General features: G+C 54.6%; 2 long non-coding RNA genes across 3 annotated transcripts; one reads left to right on the top strand and one right to left on the bottom strand.

Annotated features, from left to right (window-relative positions):
* Window positions 1–5,945: 5,945 nt before the first annotated feature.
* LOC130543063 (uncharacterized) lies at window positions 5,946–11,571 on the bottom strand. The gene is made up of 3 exons (XR_008958089.1): window positions 11,279–11,571; window positions 7,187–7,818; window positions 5,946–6,958 (listed from the first exon to the last, which is right to left on the bottom strand). It is a non-coding gene; the product is annotated as an uncharacterized LOC130543063 (long non-coding RNA).
* LOC113252073 (uncharacterized) lies at window positions 10,933–15,342 on the top strand. Of its 2 annotated transcripts, none has more exons than XR_003314711.4 (3): window positions 10,933–11,695; window positions 14,413–14,887; window positions 15,088–15,342. It is a non-coding gene; the product is annotated as an uncharacterized LOC113252073 (long non-coding RNA). The 2 variants fall into 2 exon arrangements; XR_006408974.3 differs by lacking the exon at window positions 10,933–11,695 and adding an exon at window positions 12,856–12,922.
* The last annotated feature ends 435 nt before the right edge of the window (window positions 15,343–15,777 follow it).

The raw sequence follows: 15,777 nt of genomic DNA, 5'->3' as shown, positions 1-15,777 counted from the left end.
GAAAGGGGGAGGCAGGCGAATCCAACGCGGACAACGTGGATGGGCCTCCTTGAGTAGAAAGGCTCGTCTGTTGGCTGACGTTACAGAGGGGAAGGAGTCTTGGCGCTCGGCAGGCAGGCACTGGAAAGACAACAAAATAGAGTTAAAAATGAGAAGAAAAGAAGCCTGATAAAAACGCCCATTGATAGTTGACCGTAATTTTCCTCCAGTCCAAGAGTTTTAACCAATCATTAAAGGAACGAGAGGGGATGTTTAAAGCGCCACTTTGAGTATTCGCGTCTGTTAGAAACCCAGAGGTACTTTTGTGGAAGTCGGGAACGTACACACGGCGCTGTGTGCTCATGCCAGCCTACATTCTACCTTGTGCGGCAGTTACAGCATCTAACGCCGTCCTGTTTTGTAGAGTGGCTTCACGCATTTGTGTTACTTCGGTATTTAGCAGAGAAATGGCTCTGACTATGTGCTTATTAAGAGCTTCCATGTGTCAAACAACACCCTCCCGTCCCAAAGAGGGAACAAAGACGGGTGCTAGGTGGTCATACCAATGAGACACAGAACGGGTCCACCATTGTTTTAAATTTGGAAGGTTGGCTGGGTTGGCAACAGTGTTAATAATGTGTCTGTGCGGGGCGCCTGGGTGGCACAGCAGTTAAGTGTCTGCCTTCGGCTCAGGGTGTGATCCCGGCGTTGTGGGATCGAGCCCCACATCAGGCTCCTCTGCTAGGAGCCTGCTTCTTCCTCTCCTACTCCCCCTTCTTGTGTTCCCTCTCTCGCTGGCTGTCTCTATCTCTGTCAAATAAATAAATAAAATCTTTAAAAAAAATTAAAAAATAATGCGTCTGTGCATCGAGGCAAAACCCAGAGTACAGCGGGCTCTCCAGCCCAGGGGAAGCCATGGACACGACTTATAGCCGTAGAGCCGTTGGGTCCCAGCCAGGAGCCAGTCGTATAATACTGGGCTTTTCTGAAGTGCAGTCAGGATTGTCAAGGACTATTCAGTTTTGGAGGGCTATCCTTTGAATTTGTATAATTTCAGGCCCATATTTGATTGGGGAGTTATGGCTTGATAATAATCCCCTTGTCTTCAAATTGCTCCATGGGCACATAGGACTTGGGAGGCGTATTTGGAGTCAGTATAAAAATTCATTTTTAAGACTTTCGCCAATTATAAAGCATAGGTGGGCACGATTAACCCTGCTTTTGGGGGCAGACGTGTTTGCTGACAGGGCTTTGGCCTCAACAGTCAGAGTTAGACTGACTATAACATAACCCGCTTTTCTTACCCCCTTTTCTATGAAACTACTGCCATTGGTAAACCAAATGTCATCTGCCTTTTTGATAGGGGCGTCTTTTAAATCCGGTCGACTAGAATAAACAAGATCAATAACCTCTGAACAGTAATGCTCTGTGGAAGTACGATGGTCAGGTCCAGGCATAAGGGTGGCTGGGTTTTAAGTTTGACAGGTTTTATGTATTATTTCAGGCATATCTATAAGCACAGCCTGGTATTTAATAAGTCAGCCTCCCATCATCCATTGGTGGCCTCTGGTCTCTAAGACACTGGGCCTGATATGAAGTCATTACACTCAGGGACTGTCCCGCAGTGAGCTTTGAGGCTCCCTTTACCAGGAGGACTGTTGTATGCTTGGCTAAATGCTTTACTTGCAATTATATATCAATAGAGGTGGCTTCTAGGATAAATATGACTATGAGGGATGAAACCATCAAGAAGCCCTTTTTGTTTGAGGTCCAGCCTTAGCAATATCTTGATTACAAGGAATCACTGGCAAGTGGGAGAGGACTTGCCTCAAGAGATAAGGGAATCCCCAAGTGCATCCTCTAATTGAATCATACAGAAAGTGGGGTCATCCGTTACCTCCACAAGCCCACAGTTAACCCCACGGAGTGGAGTACACTCTGGCTTTTAAGGAAAAACTTAATCATCTCAGCCACACAGAACTGGTCAAGGTGCTACTTAGGGTTATATGATCTTTTGGGAATTAATCCTGAATAATCATATACCCACGGGGTCCTGTTATTATCCCCACAGAATAAAAAGCACAAGGATCATCTGTACATGAGCTGTTGTGGAGAAATAGGAAAGCTGTTTCTCTGAAGTTTACCTCAGGTTGGCCGGGCTCAGTTTTTAGGGCTTTAGGGGAAAAAGCCAGTTTTAGTTTTTAAATGACTTTAAGTCAAGAGAATGGAAGAAGATTGGAAATCTCAGCTGGAGAGCCATAGCCAGACATTTGAGGAAGCCAGAAGAGATCCAGCCTGGTTTATAATAGTATTGAAATTTAATCTTTACAAAGATAAGTTATTGAAACATTTTCTCTCTATACTATCCCTCATTTTTAATTGGAGATAGCCAAATCAGGACTAATTCATTGTAAAACAAGTCCAATTTTAACAAACTTGGCTTAATAATTTATAAGCAAGGATAGTGACAGATCATACAGCTCTTTCAGAATCTGTTTTGCTGGAACTTTTATAAGGAATCTCTAGGGTGAACTTTTAGGAGCCTGTCCAGGCCAGAAGCCAAGCCAAGCACTTGCCATCAGACATGCCTGCGATTCCTGTAGATGTGGGCGGATTCCTCTCCACGAGGTCCCCAAAGTAGCCTGAGGTTCCTGCACCTGCCAGGAAGTGACATTCTTTACTCACCTGGTGAGGCTGCTGGGAACTCTGTAAGCAAGGAATCCGGCCAACATTTCCAAGGGGCTTTATGGCTCCAGGTTTCATACAGTCAGCCTTAGTTCCTGAAAGCTGTTTGGTCATATCTGAGTCTATGCAAGTCTCTCTCTCAAATGTGACATTCCAGTCAAAGCCTTGATAAAATGACCACTGTTTCCAATGGTGTCCTGTTACAAGGAGAACAGGTTCTCTCTCTCTCTTTTTAAAGATTTTATTTATTTATTTGTCAGAGAGAGAGAGAGCACAAGCAGGGGGAGCCGCAGGCAGAGGGAGAAGCAGGGAGCCGGATGCTGGACTCGATCCCAGGACCCTGCGATCATGACCAGAGCTGAAGGCAGACGCTTCACCGACTGAGCCATCCAGGTGTCCCAAGGAGAACAGATTCTTACAGAGTTTCTGCAAATGACTAGGATTGCCTGGAAGAAAGAATACTTGTGGAGACCTTTTGAATTTCTGAGGGTTCAGGTAGAGAGAAAAGTTAAAGGCTTCCATTTGTTCACAAATGAATACTTAATCATGTTTTTGTAAGTCATGGATATCTTAAGAGCAGTTTCCTTAATCTGGGAGAGTACACATTAGAGAAGCAGCAATGTTTCAAACAAGAGTCACAAAACTATAATCATCGTTTTAGTTCATCTAGTCCCCGGTTACTAATTCTTGTTCAGTTTGAATGCAGCTGTTAGTTAGTTCTGGAAATTCTTACCCATTCCAGTTTTAAGATTTTAAAGCTATCAAATACTTGTATTTGTCCTAAGTCCTTTATATGACTCACCTTGAAGATGAAACTCATTTTGCCAGGGAATAAGAACAATTATAAACGACAAAAACTCAGGAGGGACACGGTTAGAGATTTGAGGAGAGGTGGCAATGTGGCTGGCGAGGAAATCACGTTATTTCTGTGACACACAACCCTTTAATAAACAAAATACCCAGTGATGACCTTGGATTAGAACATATAAAACTTCAGGAACTGTGTTCACCTCTACAAGAGTTACATCATGACCCCGCAGTACAGGCTTCCGGAGAAACTGAACACACCAAATAAAAAGGCCCAATGGGTCAAAGAGACTTCATTTACAATTTAAATCTTGAGAAGCTTGTTAAAAACAGCAACAACTCAGGAATCTATAGCACGAGTCTAAATTGGATTGCAGATCATTACAAAACTCAAAACTGATTTAACCAAGGTGACGATAAGAGATTCCAAAGACAAGTACGCGGGGTTATATAGTTGTTAGCAAAACTTAGCTCCTTTACTATTGAGAAGTTTGGGGGTTTTTTAAAGATTTCATTTGTTTATTTGAGAGAGAGAGACAGGGCACTAGTGGGGGGAGCGGCAGAGGGAGAAGGAGAAGCAGACTCCCCCCTGTGCAGGGAGCCCGATGTGGGGCTCGATCCCAGGACCCTGAGATCATGACCTGAGCCGAAGGCAGACCCTTAACCCCCTGAGCCACCCAGGCGCCCCGACACGTCTGTTTTAATTGAACCAACATCCCTAAATTTGCTTTAGGAGCGACTAGTTCCCAGATCATGTGAACTTGACACCCCCCCCCTTAGTTTTCGTCTGCGTTTTGGAGTGTCCCCTCTTCACCTGCACCTGCCATCAGACCCCTAACTAGAGCTCTCGGGGCGCTCTCCTGCAGTCCCCACTGGCGGCCGAGAGCACCTCACATTTACGACGTGCACGGACACCCCTAGACGAGATAGCGAAGCCCGCTCGTGCTCGTGCACAGGACGGCGTGGGCCCAATTTTCAATACCTCCTCTATTTTCCTTGGAACATGGAGGAACATGTTTCCTGGAAGTTCGCATTTCAAAGAAAGGCTCTCGGGGTCCTGGAGGAGCGGGAGGGGCAGGACGTAGAGAATCTACATCCTACAGACGCAGGGGGAGCAGCTCACGTTCCTCGGTGGAGGCGGGGCTCCTCTGCAGGGTCGAGAGGCGCCAAAGTCTGGGCCCTTTTAGCCGATTGCTGTTTAAAAAGACCTCTTCCTCCTTCTTTTCCTTCAGTCTCAGGTGATTCCGAGCTGTGTTTACGTTTTAAACATCTATAATTTTAAGGGACAGAGAAAGGATGTAAAGAGTATTTTCTCTAGAAGTTTCAGAGTAATTGCTATTTAAAATGTATCCTTTTTCTTAAGTACAGGACCATTTTGTTCCCATACCCTGGTCTTTTATAAAACCCGCAAGTGTTCTGAGAGGAGCAGGTGAGGTGTGGGGACGGGAAAGGCCTGTGGGCTTGGACTTGATTTCAGGGCTGCATTCCTGGCTTCGTAGAGATTTGGAAGACAATGGCAGTTGTCTCTAATTCCCAAAGAACTGGATTACAGCCTGAATATCAAGAGATTGGACCATCTTTAACTAATGTTTGTTTTCTATCAGGTGGATTTTTAGCTAAAATGAGAATCAAAAGACATATATCTTTATATGTGTGTGCTTTTTAAACTTTTATTTAAGTCATCTCTACACCCAATGTGGGGCTTGAACCAAGGACCCTGACCTCAAGAGTCCCAGGCTTTACCGACTGAGGCAGCCAGGTGCCCCACATTCTATCTTTGTAAAGTGTGTATGAAGCATTTTCACAGAAGCCTTCTTTCTGGCTACGGAACTGATCCCTGGCTTCTGTTAGCTCCTGAGTAACTGGCCTTTGGAAGATCCGTGGTCGGAGGGCCCGGGGAAGTCGTGCTCCTGTTTTGTCTGTGAAGGGCGTGAGTGACTTCTCTCTAAGGCTGGTAGAGTATTTTCAAAGCAGAGGTAAAGGGGATTTATAATTTCCAAGCTGGGTTGCTGTCGGGGGACAGGGACTGTCTGGCGGTGGGGGGTCTGGGACGCAGCGGCTGGTGGAGCCACACAGCCCGGATGGCAGGGCCCCCACCAGTCCCCCTGCCTGTGTTTGATTAGCTCAGCTTCCAGCGTTTGCTCGAGCCGCCCGCACGAGCTGAACCTGGAGTGTAGGCCCGAGTGCTCTCTGTGAGTCTTGTAGGGAAAGGGAAGTCGAAACAGCAGATGAGGCCGAGTTTTTTGTTTTTTTTAAGATTTTAGTTATTCGACAAAGATAGAGACAGCCAGCGAGAGAGGGAACACAGGCAGGGGGAGTGGGAGAGGAAGAAGCAGGCTCATAGCGGAGGAGCCTGATGTGGGGCTCGATCCCAGAACGCCGGGATCACACCCTGAGCCAAAGGCAGACGCTTAACCGCTGTGCCACCCAGGCACCCCAGAGGCCGAGTTTTAAGAAGAGGAGTTTACACTGGATGTGATTTATTTATTTTTTAAAAAATATTTCATTATATTTTTATTAGCTATAGGGTTGTATGAGTGGCCAAGATCTGACATACTTCTGCATGATACAATCCTCACACGTCGAGAGCTCTCTAGAAAGGAAGTTTTGCTTTTAAATGTAGCCAGTTTGAAGGATCCGTTGTCTGGCCATTGACAAGTAGGGTCTATTCACAGGGACTCAAACCAAAAGCCTTTTAACAGCTTAACCGAAGACCAAGACGTGTCCAGACGGGGCAGGGATGGCGCAGCCCCCATGATCCAGAGTTTACTCCCAAAATTCATCTAAGAAAGCAAAGGCTTCAACCCCGGGTGGTAAGGGTCCTGTGGTGAAAGCGGCGTCTCTGGTCTCCCTCGAAACTGGGAGACCTGCAGCCACAGAGCCACGTCTGGGAGGCCGGGCAGGCGCTCCTGGAACAGGGCTCTGCAGCACCAACCAACAGCGGAGGTGGAGACACGTTCCTGGGGGCGGGAACCGCCCATGACAAACAGCCGAGAGCTGGCCAGGGCAGGCGGCTGCGGTCCCCAGCCTACTCGATGGGCCACGTAGGTGCACCAGGTACGCGCACCCTCCAGAAGGGGGAGACCGCACACCGTGTTCCCACTCAGGCCTTGGGTCTTCGGGGCCACACTGAGACCGAGGACGTGCCTGGGGGTTGGGGACCGTGTGCTGTTTTACCACGTACCTCACTGCATGGACGGTTTCTTGAGGTTGGCAGGTCACCTGTCAACCTAACCCATTCCGTGACCAACGTACCCAACACAGGAGTCTTCTGCAGGGGGCGAGCCCTCTAACAGCTGGGCCACCACCTCTGTGGCTTTGGCTTCCACGATGTCCCTTAGCAACAGCCTGGAACCCACAGCAGTCTGTCCCCACTGCCAGCGGGCTGGCGGGAGCCGTGAACTCCCCGTCGGTGGGGCTGGGTCAGCAGCGGCAGCTAGGGCCTGCACCTGCCTTCCGCCCTATGGGAATCCCTTTTCAGGACAAACTGCATCAAGGACACAAAGGAAAACAAAGACCAGCTCTGGGAGGAAGTGGATCAGAAACCAGAGTATCGGCCAGATCTAACCAGAGTCGCTAGGCCCGAGGAGCTAGCCTCACAAGTGTCTCCTCCTAAGAACTGAATTTAGGAAGAGAGGACGGGGACTGTCACCACTCTCTCCCTCCGACTCCGCAGATAGAGATTCCAGGAGGCTCACATGGAGAGAAATCTTACCTTCTGCCAGCCGCTGTCCACGTGTCCAGCATCTCTCAGCTGCTGTCACGTCCAGGGCGAGCGCAGTCTCGTGAGTTCAAGTATCTTGCTGGCTACCCCATCTGCCGGAGAGCAAGACTCCCCGTCCCCTTCTAGGTCCTTCTGGCCAGACTAGAATCACACTGACATGAGACAGATTCACGGGAGGAAATCAAATGTAATGGCATGAGTGTGGGGAACCCACACACACGTGAAAATTCCAGAGACACGCGGGCACGAGGAGGTCCCTGTGTCATCGTGAGCTCAGGAGAAGGGGCTGCGGGTCTGGGACGTCAGAGGGAAGGAACGCAATGCCCAGGAGGGTGAGAAAGTCAGTGTTGGGGTCACAAACATCTGCGGCCGCCGGGACACTGTGGGACCCCGAGGACTGGGATCCGACAGACCCTGCCCGGTCCCCCCCGTCCCCCCGACCTGGTTCCCATCACAGTGCGGGTCACCCACGCCGGCCACACTCCTCCCGGAGCAGGTCCTCTATCGGAATTCTTCTTAGGCGGTTGGTTGAGGGGAAGGAAAAGAGCTGGTCCTGCGGCTGCTGGATCGTCTTCCTGCCCAAGTGGCTGGGGCCGCCCGCCTGGGGCCCTACAGTAGAAACTCTGGAGAGGCAGAAAAACAGGAAGGTAGTAAAAAGCCTCCTGCTCCAGAGACATCCGAGGTGGACAGCTCCAGGTGACCACTGCCCCCAGAGGCGTCCGACGCAGACGGTGTCCAGGAGAGTTCTGGGGAACCTTCGACGTCTGGGTGGTTCCTGTGCTCCGAGGCTGGAGTCACACGGAAGCACGTCACCAGTTCATCCTATGACATTGGTGGGAGCCTGAAACTAAGTTCGGATCGTGATACCACAGTAAGAAAAAACGCTGGACCATTTTCCCTGAGGAACGCACGTGCAAAAAACCTGAATCGAATGATAGCAAATTAAATTCTAGAGATTACCGCCTCACAACCAAGTAGGGTCTCTCCTGGGAATGCAAGGACGGTCTAATGACATACTTACTAAAAGCTAAAGAAGAAAAACATTTGATCATCTTCAGGAATACCTGACAGATCAAAGAGCAAGAATAATCATCATTTTAGAAGCAAGAATAATTCCGTAAAGCGTACATGACAAAACACGCACGCGCTCCCCAAAACACGCTTCGGACCGTGGGAGGGGCCGGTGGGTCCAAGACCTTTATTAACTATTGTTGGCTGCCCTACACGGGGAGCCCCCTCAGAGCCCGAATTCCTAGTCCTTCATCTACAGAAATGCAGGGTCCCAGCCTGCCGCCAGGCCGGGCGGGGACACGGGGGTTTCCGTGTGGTGCCGGGCTTCAGGCCAGGCTTCCCCTCTGAACCACGTGTGCCGTCCCGCCTGTCGCTGCTCTCAGCTCCCGCCTGTTTGGAAGGCTGGGACGCGGGCCTTTCCAGCAATTCTGCACGCTCTCCGATTTTCCTTCCACACGTTCCTTTTCCGCTGCATCAGCCAGGGCTGGTTTCGGCTCCTTCCTCGTGAAGGGTGTTTGTCAGAAATCCGCAGTCAACATCGCGGGTAACTGTGACATACGAGCAGGTTCCCTTCTGTCACTGACAAGCCCGCCACCAGCGCCACCCCCGAGAGTGGGGGCAACGCAATCAGACGGGACGGACGAATGACATTTGTTTTTTTTGTTTGTTTTGTTTTTTTAAAGATTTATTTATTTATCTGAGACAGAGGGAGAGGGAGAAGCAGACTCCCTGCAGAGCAGGGAGCCCAGGACCCTGGGATCATGACCTGAGCCCAAGGCAGACACTTAACTGACTCAGCCACCCAGGCGCCACGACCAGTGACATTTTTTAAATGCCGGAAAGGAAGAGGTGGAACTGTGAGTGCTGACCCAGCTCACTGGCCCCCAAGGTTCCAGGAGGGCAGCGTCCTCCTTTGCTTTTCTTAAAGATTTGTTTATTTATTTGAGAGAGGGCGAGAGCAGGGGGAGGGGCAGAGGAGAATCTCAGCCGACTCCCTACTGAGCGTGGAGCCCAACACAAAGCCTGCTTGACCCCAGGACCCCGAGGTCATGACCTGAGCTGAAATCCAGGGGCCAACACGCCCCACCGCCCCACCGACTGAGGCTCCCAGGCGCCCGCCCGAGGGAAGGAGTTTCGTCCTCCTGCTCGCGATGTGGGTTGAACCGGGCCTGACACTTGGTAAGTGTTCAGCTCATATTTGCCAATGAAATCAATGGATTAACCAAGAATAATAAAATTGAAGACAATAAATGGAGAAAGTCTGAACAAATAAGAATTCAATAAAATGTGTGCTGCTAGGGAAGCCTATAAAAATCAGGTCTTTCTCAAGTACTAGCAGTAACAGGTTTGAAAGTGGAAAACTTCTCACCCATGAGAGCACAAGAACAAAATACCTAAGGATAACTACAATACGACTTGTTCAAGACATCGAGACACGTCTGAATGTCGCAGGGATGTGTGCGAGACGTCATTCGTGACAGCAAAGACGGACAGGAGCTCCGGGCTTGCTGAGAGCCTGAGGCCTCACCGTGGGTCCAGAGAGATCCGTGACCCTGCCTGAGCCTCCTGGCGCCTTGCGCACGCAGACGGCATTACTGCTCCTTTTCGGTGGTTGTTTTTTTTGTTTTGTTTTTAATTTTTTTTTACAAGTGTACATTTTACCGAAATAGAGCAGATTTGTCACATGAAGTGACTCAGACGGGAGGAGGACATGTGGGTTCCGTGGGGGAGGCGGAGGAAGGACCAGCACTGGGAACACCTAACTGGTCCCAGGAAAACCAGGCGCCTCACCGGGAACCCCAAACATAGGAAGAGGAGCCAGGGAATCCAGTCAGCGTGACGATCGCCCCTCCCTGGCCCGCCCCCGGGTCCAGCAGCCCCTCACGGCTCCCCCACTGCCCCCCACAGCCCCTCATGTGCTTGGTCACTCCCTGCGTGAGCCCTCAGCACCCTCGCCCCCTCTCCCTGAAGGCTCCCCACTGACCACCCACGGGGCACCTTCCACGAGGCCGGGAGTGCGCCCGAGGAGACACCACGGTGACTGGTTCCATTTTCAGCTCCTGCACACTCACTGAGGCTGGTGGGAGCACGGTTTCCACCTGGCCCCCACGCCCAGAGCCTCTGCCACGGTCACAGCACCCGGAGCTGGACATGGCGCTGGCCTTGCCCCGCGTGAAGGCGCTGTGCTGGAGAGGGACACGCACCCTGTCGCCAGGTCCCTGGAGCTCTGGGGGGCGTGGCCTAGCAGGGTGACCCAGGAAGGCAGGCGGGGGATGGAGGCAAAGCCTCTGGATGGGCAGTGCCCCAAAGGGGACCTCAAGGGACAGGGGCTCAGCATTCCTGGAGCCTCCAAAGATCCAGAAGGACCATCCTGAGGACAGTCGATCTGTCCCCCCTCCCCTCCCTGCCCTGCCCCGCCCCTGGCCGTGCAGGGGAAGGGCTGCAGCCCCTCTCCTGCCCACACGCGGCTTTCCTGGGGGCCTGGTCGGGGTCCTCAGGGCTACACTGGGCACAATATTCTGAAGGCCCCGGGGGTGTTTTGCAAGCTCTGGAAGTGACTAGGAAAGCCTTGGCCACGGTCTCTGGGGGTGGTGGGGTGGGGATACAAGCCCTTTGTTTCCCTAGAGACCTGGGGCAGCCCTCCCCGCTCTGCCTGCCGCTGACCCTGAGGACAGAACGTCCGGCCCCAGAGGAGGGCTGATCCGCTGCCTTTCTAGACCCTCGAGAAAACGCCGTCCTGGGGAACGAGCCGCCGCGCTGACCGTTCTGTTTCCCTTTCTCTTCCAGGAGAGCACAAGCTTTTCCACGAGTTCCCAGGGATGTCTGTACTGTGCCGGGCTATTTTTGGGAGTCGGCGTGACGAAACCATCAGAACTGTAAACAACCAGCTGTCACTCCGTGTCCCTGGTGCGTAAGGAGCCGGTCTTTCCAAAGGAAGGGCGTCAGGTGACGGGAGCCTGGCCGGCCCTCGCCTGGAAATGTTCAAAACAGGAAGGAGTCCCTAGAGCAGAGGCCCGTTCCTGCCAAGGGCTAGACAGCAGTCCCAGGGGCCGGAGGCTGCTGTTGACTCACCTCTGGCCGCGTGAAGCAACAGCTCAGCTGCTCGTCCGAGAAGAGGCTGTGTGATAACAAACAAGGTGGCGCGGCCCGCAGGCGGAGCAAACACTGCCCTGTGGCCCCGGCACGTGGCGGCCGCGGAGGGAGACCAGAGAAGCACAGATGTGGCCCGCAGCCACACCCAGAGGCTCAGACTGTGGCTCCAGCTCCCGGCGCGCGGCCGCCGTGCCCGCCGCAGGGGCCCCGGGGAAAGAGGCTAAGGGGCTGGTGTGTCCTGGAGGGGACGGAGCCGGCTCCTGAATGACCTGAACGTGCTCAGGAACCCGGGCCGCCCTTGGCTGAGCTCCGCAGCCTGCTGTGACCAGCACCCCCAGGGTCAGGCCGGCACGCGGAGGCCATGCGTCGTCCTGACCGGAAGCGGCAGGGCTGAAGGTAGTCGTGCCCCCAGGCAGCGGTGGGAGGTACAGGCTCCCCGTTTTGCAAGGAGGACACAGACAGGTGCAGTGATGAGCTGGTTCTCAGCGAATGTTGGATCCCCAAGACAGGGTCAGTGATGAGCCTGGGGGGCTGGGGGCAGTGGTGCACTAAGGGGGCTTCGTGGAAGCCCCCTGACCACAGCCAGCGTGGTGGAGTTCTGACCCCCAGCACTTCGGCCCTGCTTAGCCTGGCTCTGTCCTATGTGCAGATCAGTGGGGCTCTTTCTGGCATCGTCTGGAGGGGCCAGGGTCGGACTCTGCAGGGAAGGCCATGACATGCCCGACAGAAGAAGAGGGACCCACCAAAGTTGCAGGGACGGGCTGGCTCAGGTGGCTAGAGAAGAGGTGGTCACACCAAGTGTGGGAGGCAGAAAAGGAGCTCGCTGAGCCGCGGCAGGGGGAGGGGAGGAGGCTTTGCTGGCGCTCCGGGAGCTGGACGTTGCTGTGGAATGACCCCAGGTGCAGCGGACACAGTCTGGGAACCACAGCAGGCTCCTCCAGGACTGGGGGCCAGGGAGTGACCAGAGGGAGCATGAGGGGCAGCAGTGTGTGGACTGGGAACAGGGCGGGGAAGGGTGGGAGGTCAGGAGCCCGAGTGCCCAGAGTGGAGCTGGGTGGCACACCGGCAGGGCCCAGGATTCCCACCAGGGCCGCGCTCTTGAGCTCAAAGCCAGCGCGGTCCCTTAGGAGGATAAAACCAGCCACCAGTGGCTTGTTTCCTTGGCCAGACGCTTTCCCAGGACTGGGGTGGGTGGAGCTGGCCAGAAAGACTGTGCATGCCCACGGGAGCCGAGGGCCACCCACCCAGGAGCACTGAGGGTGGTGTCACTCCCAGCTGAGGGTGAGCGCTGGGCTTGGACAACCGCAGAACTCACTCCCGAGCCAGCCCTCGGGCTCTCGCATCACCCTGGACACCCCCGGGCCACATGCCAGCCTGGGATTAGCCACCTGGGGTCCTTCTCTCCTGCTCACCTGCTGGGTCTGGAGGTAACCAGCTGGTAATGGACACACACATGTCCCCATTCCATGTGCACCGCCCCAGTCAAGAGTTTCACTTTTTCTTCTTTGATTTCCCTCCCTTCACGCCCCTGACCACCTTGAACCCACTGCCAGAGGCATTCTTCTACCAGACAGCAACCAGCGTCCAGGAATTAAAGCAAGTGCCCGGCCCCCACTCAAGGCTGTGAGTACCGTCCATGGCCACACCATCCACACTGTCCCATCCACAACCACACCGTCCATGGCCACACCGTCCACACCATCCCATCCACAACCACACTGTCCATGGCCACACTGTCCACACTGTCCCATCCGTGGCCACACTGTCCAAGGCCACACTGTCCACGGCCACCATCCACGGACTCCTTGCTGGCACCCTCCTCACTGCCCCTCCCTGTGCCGAGCGGGAGCCAGGGCACCCCTCGGTGTCTTCCCTCCATATCCACCACATTTTTACTCCTTAACATTATCCTTCTGGGGAAAGAAAAGGAGAGGCGCAGGTGGGGTTTCCCATCCTGTGTAGGAAAGCTGCTCAGAGTTTCTGTCCTTCCTTCCTGATGGCCTGCCTCCTCTGGACCTCCCTGGACCAGCCTCTGCGTTTTCCCACCCCACCCCCAACCTGCCGGGTGTGCGGCCCACACCACTCTCATGCATAACACCTGGCTGTCTTCCCGAGCCCCCGTTGCCTCTGCGGCTGGGGGAGAAGGTGACCACAGCCCTCCTGGGAATTCGCCCTGGGAGCGCCAGTCTGTGCTCATCCTTGGGGAGGGAGCTGGCCACTGGTCCACAAGCTGGCTGGCAGATGTCCTCTGTCTCCGTTGACCCAGGGGCCCACCATTTCCCTTGGACACTCTCCTTGTGCCTCACAGGAAGTGGAGTGGACCAAACAGGCTCCTGGGCGGCCCACCTGCCTGGAGGCACCATCTGGCCTCAGGCTGCGGCCCCTTTCTGGCTGACCCCAGGGAGAAGCTGACCCCCAAGGGGCCCCATTGTCCCTCCCATGGGACAGCTCCAAGGGCAGGACTTCTGCCTGAGGTCGTGATAAAGAGAGAGAAGGGCATTCCTAGGCCTCCCCCACTGTTCCCATCAGTCACCCGCAGATAATGGTAACCCTGACACCTCTTTCCGAGACTGGGAAGAGTCACTTGCTGGGAACGCAGGGGATGGCAGCGTGGAGGGTCCGGGGGGACGCGGGGGATGGCGGAATGGAGGCTCCTAGGGGAACGCAGGGGACACGGGGCAGCGGCGTGGAGAGCCTGAGGGGGACGCAGGGGACGGTGGCGGGCGTGGAGGGCCCCAGGAGGACACCGTCCTAGTGCTTCAGCGGCCCGAGGGCAGGCCTGTCCTGCACGGCAGATCTTGCCTCCTGGTGGTCTGCACCCCGGCTTTTTAAAATGGCGCGTGGGCCCCACCTTTCCCACGTGATCTCCTAGAGGAGGCACTGGGCTCCTGAGCTTTTGCCTGCGTGCTTACGGGCCTCAGGCATCCCTTAAGGCATCAGGTTAACAGGAGATCTTGGGCAGCTTCCTTTGTGTTTCAGACGTCTAAGCTCAGCCACGGGAGGGAAGCCAAGGATCTGGGACGCTGTCACTGTATGACTCCCGAGTGCTGCTGTGTGGGTAGGAACGGGGAACCCCTTGCCTGTGTCACTTGCATCCATGTGATGTCCCGCAGGAAGATGCCTACGAGTGTCCCGTCGACGTGGGTGAGTCAGATGGGCCCTCCACCTCCTCTCCTCGTCCAGCCCTCCTCCACGCGCGGATAACCAGCTCAGCGGTCGGTGATGCGTGTCCTTCTGACGCATCCACTGATGTGTTGTGTAACGACCTACAGTAAAGAACGGCTGCGGGCAGGGGTGTTTCCCCCCTGCTGAGCACACCTGCCTTCCCTTCCACTGGCTCGCGGCCGCCCCCTGCTGCCCAGGACACGGAAACGTGGCTGCGCCCCAGAGGGGAAGCCGGAGGCAACTTTGTTCCTGAGAGACCCAGATGGGAAAGACCTTGGGTGGCCTCAGCAGGTGGCCAGAGGGACGTGTACAGCATGATGACATCAGCGGGAAGTAGGAGCGCATTAGGAAGCCTTCCACAACGTAGCAGCCGTGCTGGTCTGCTTACACGAACCTCCAGGCGGACCTGGTCCACGCTGAGAGGTCAGGATGGTGGCTCTGGGACGTGGGGCAGGGCTGGCTGGGAAGGGCCCTGGGAACGCTCGGGGAGGGGGTCCCATTCTGTGTCCCGAGGGGGGTCTGCGTTACACAGATGGACCCCGCTGGCCAGACCCCCCCCCCCACCGTGCACCTAAGATCTCTGCCTTTCTGGGGATCCTCACTTCACCGCTCCTCCCCCAAAGAGAAGCTGGAAACGAACCTTGAACCCCAGCGAGTGACGAGCAAGCTGCGGTGTTCGCGGGTGACGGGTCCTGAGGGCTGCGGCTCACGTCTCAACGCGTCACAAAGGAAGGTGGATTGGTGACGGACAGAGGGACGGAGGGGTGGTGACAGAGCAGACCCTGCCGCGCGCTGATCCCGGAAGCTAGACGCAGGGGTGAGTGTGGTCCCACGTGATGCTTTCAACTTTCCCAGATGTGTGGAAATTTACATAATAAAATGTTGGGGGAGGAAAACCCAGACTTTCTTTAAGAACTGAACTTTGCTGTCAAGGGAGAGAAAGGCGGGTGTCTCTTGGGCACGGGGACCTGAAGACGTTTCCGCCCGCGACACCGAGAGCATGCAGACCAAGCGGAGCTTTTCTGGGGATGTCGAAGCAGGGCGCGTGCACAGGTCTGCTCGGGGTGGAAGGAGCCTGCCGTGCCCGGGTGCCGTGGGGGCCGCCGGCTGGCCTGAAGGACAGTTTCCCCCATAAGACTTGTCCTTTGTCTGGGGACGTGGGCGTGTGTGTTTGCAGGCTTGGTCCCTTGGTCGGCTCTGGTCGTCTGTGGAGCACGTGGTTTGAGTCCTCGTGAGGCTCCAGCAGCTGAGGTGTGGCTCTGGGGGAGGAGGAAGAGCAAGGGGGAACCAAGCCCTGGAGGGACTGTGCATGA

Source organism: Ursus arctos, unplaced genomic scaffold (assembly GCF_023065955.2).
Source record: "Ursus arctos isolate Adak ecotype North America unplaced genomic scaffold, UrsArc2.0 scaffold_7, whole genome shotgun sequence".
Lineage (NCBI taxonomy): Eukaryota > Metazoa > Chordata > Mammalia > Carnivora > Ursidae > Ursus > Ursus arctos.
Note: the sequence above shows the minus strand (reverse complement) of the source record. Positions and strands in the feature narration are given on the sequence as shown.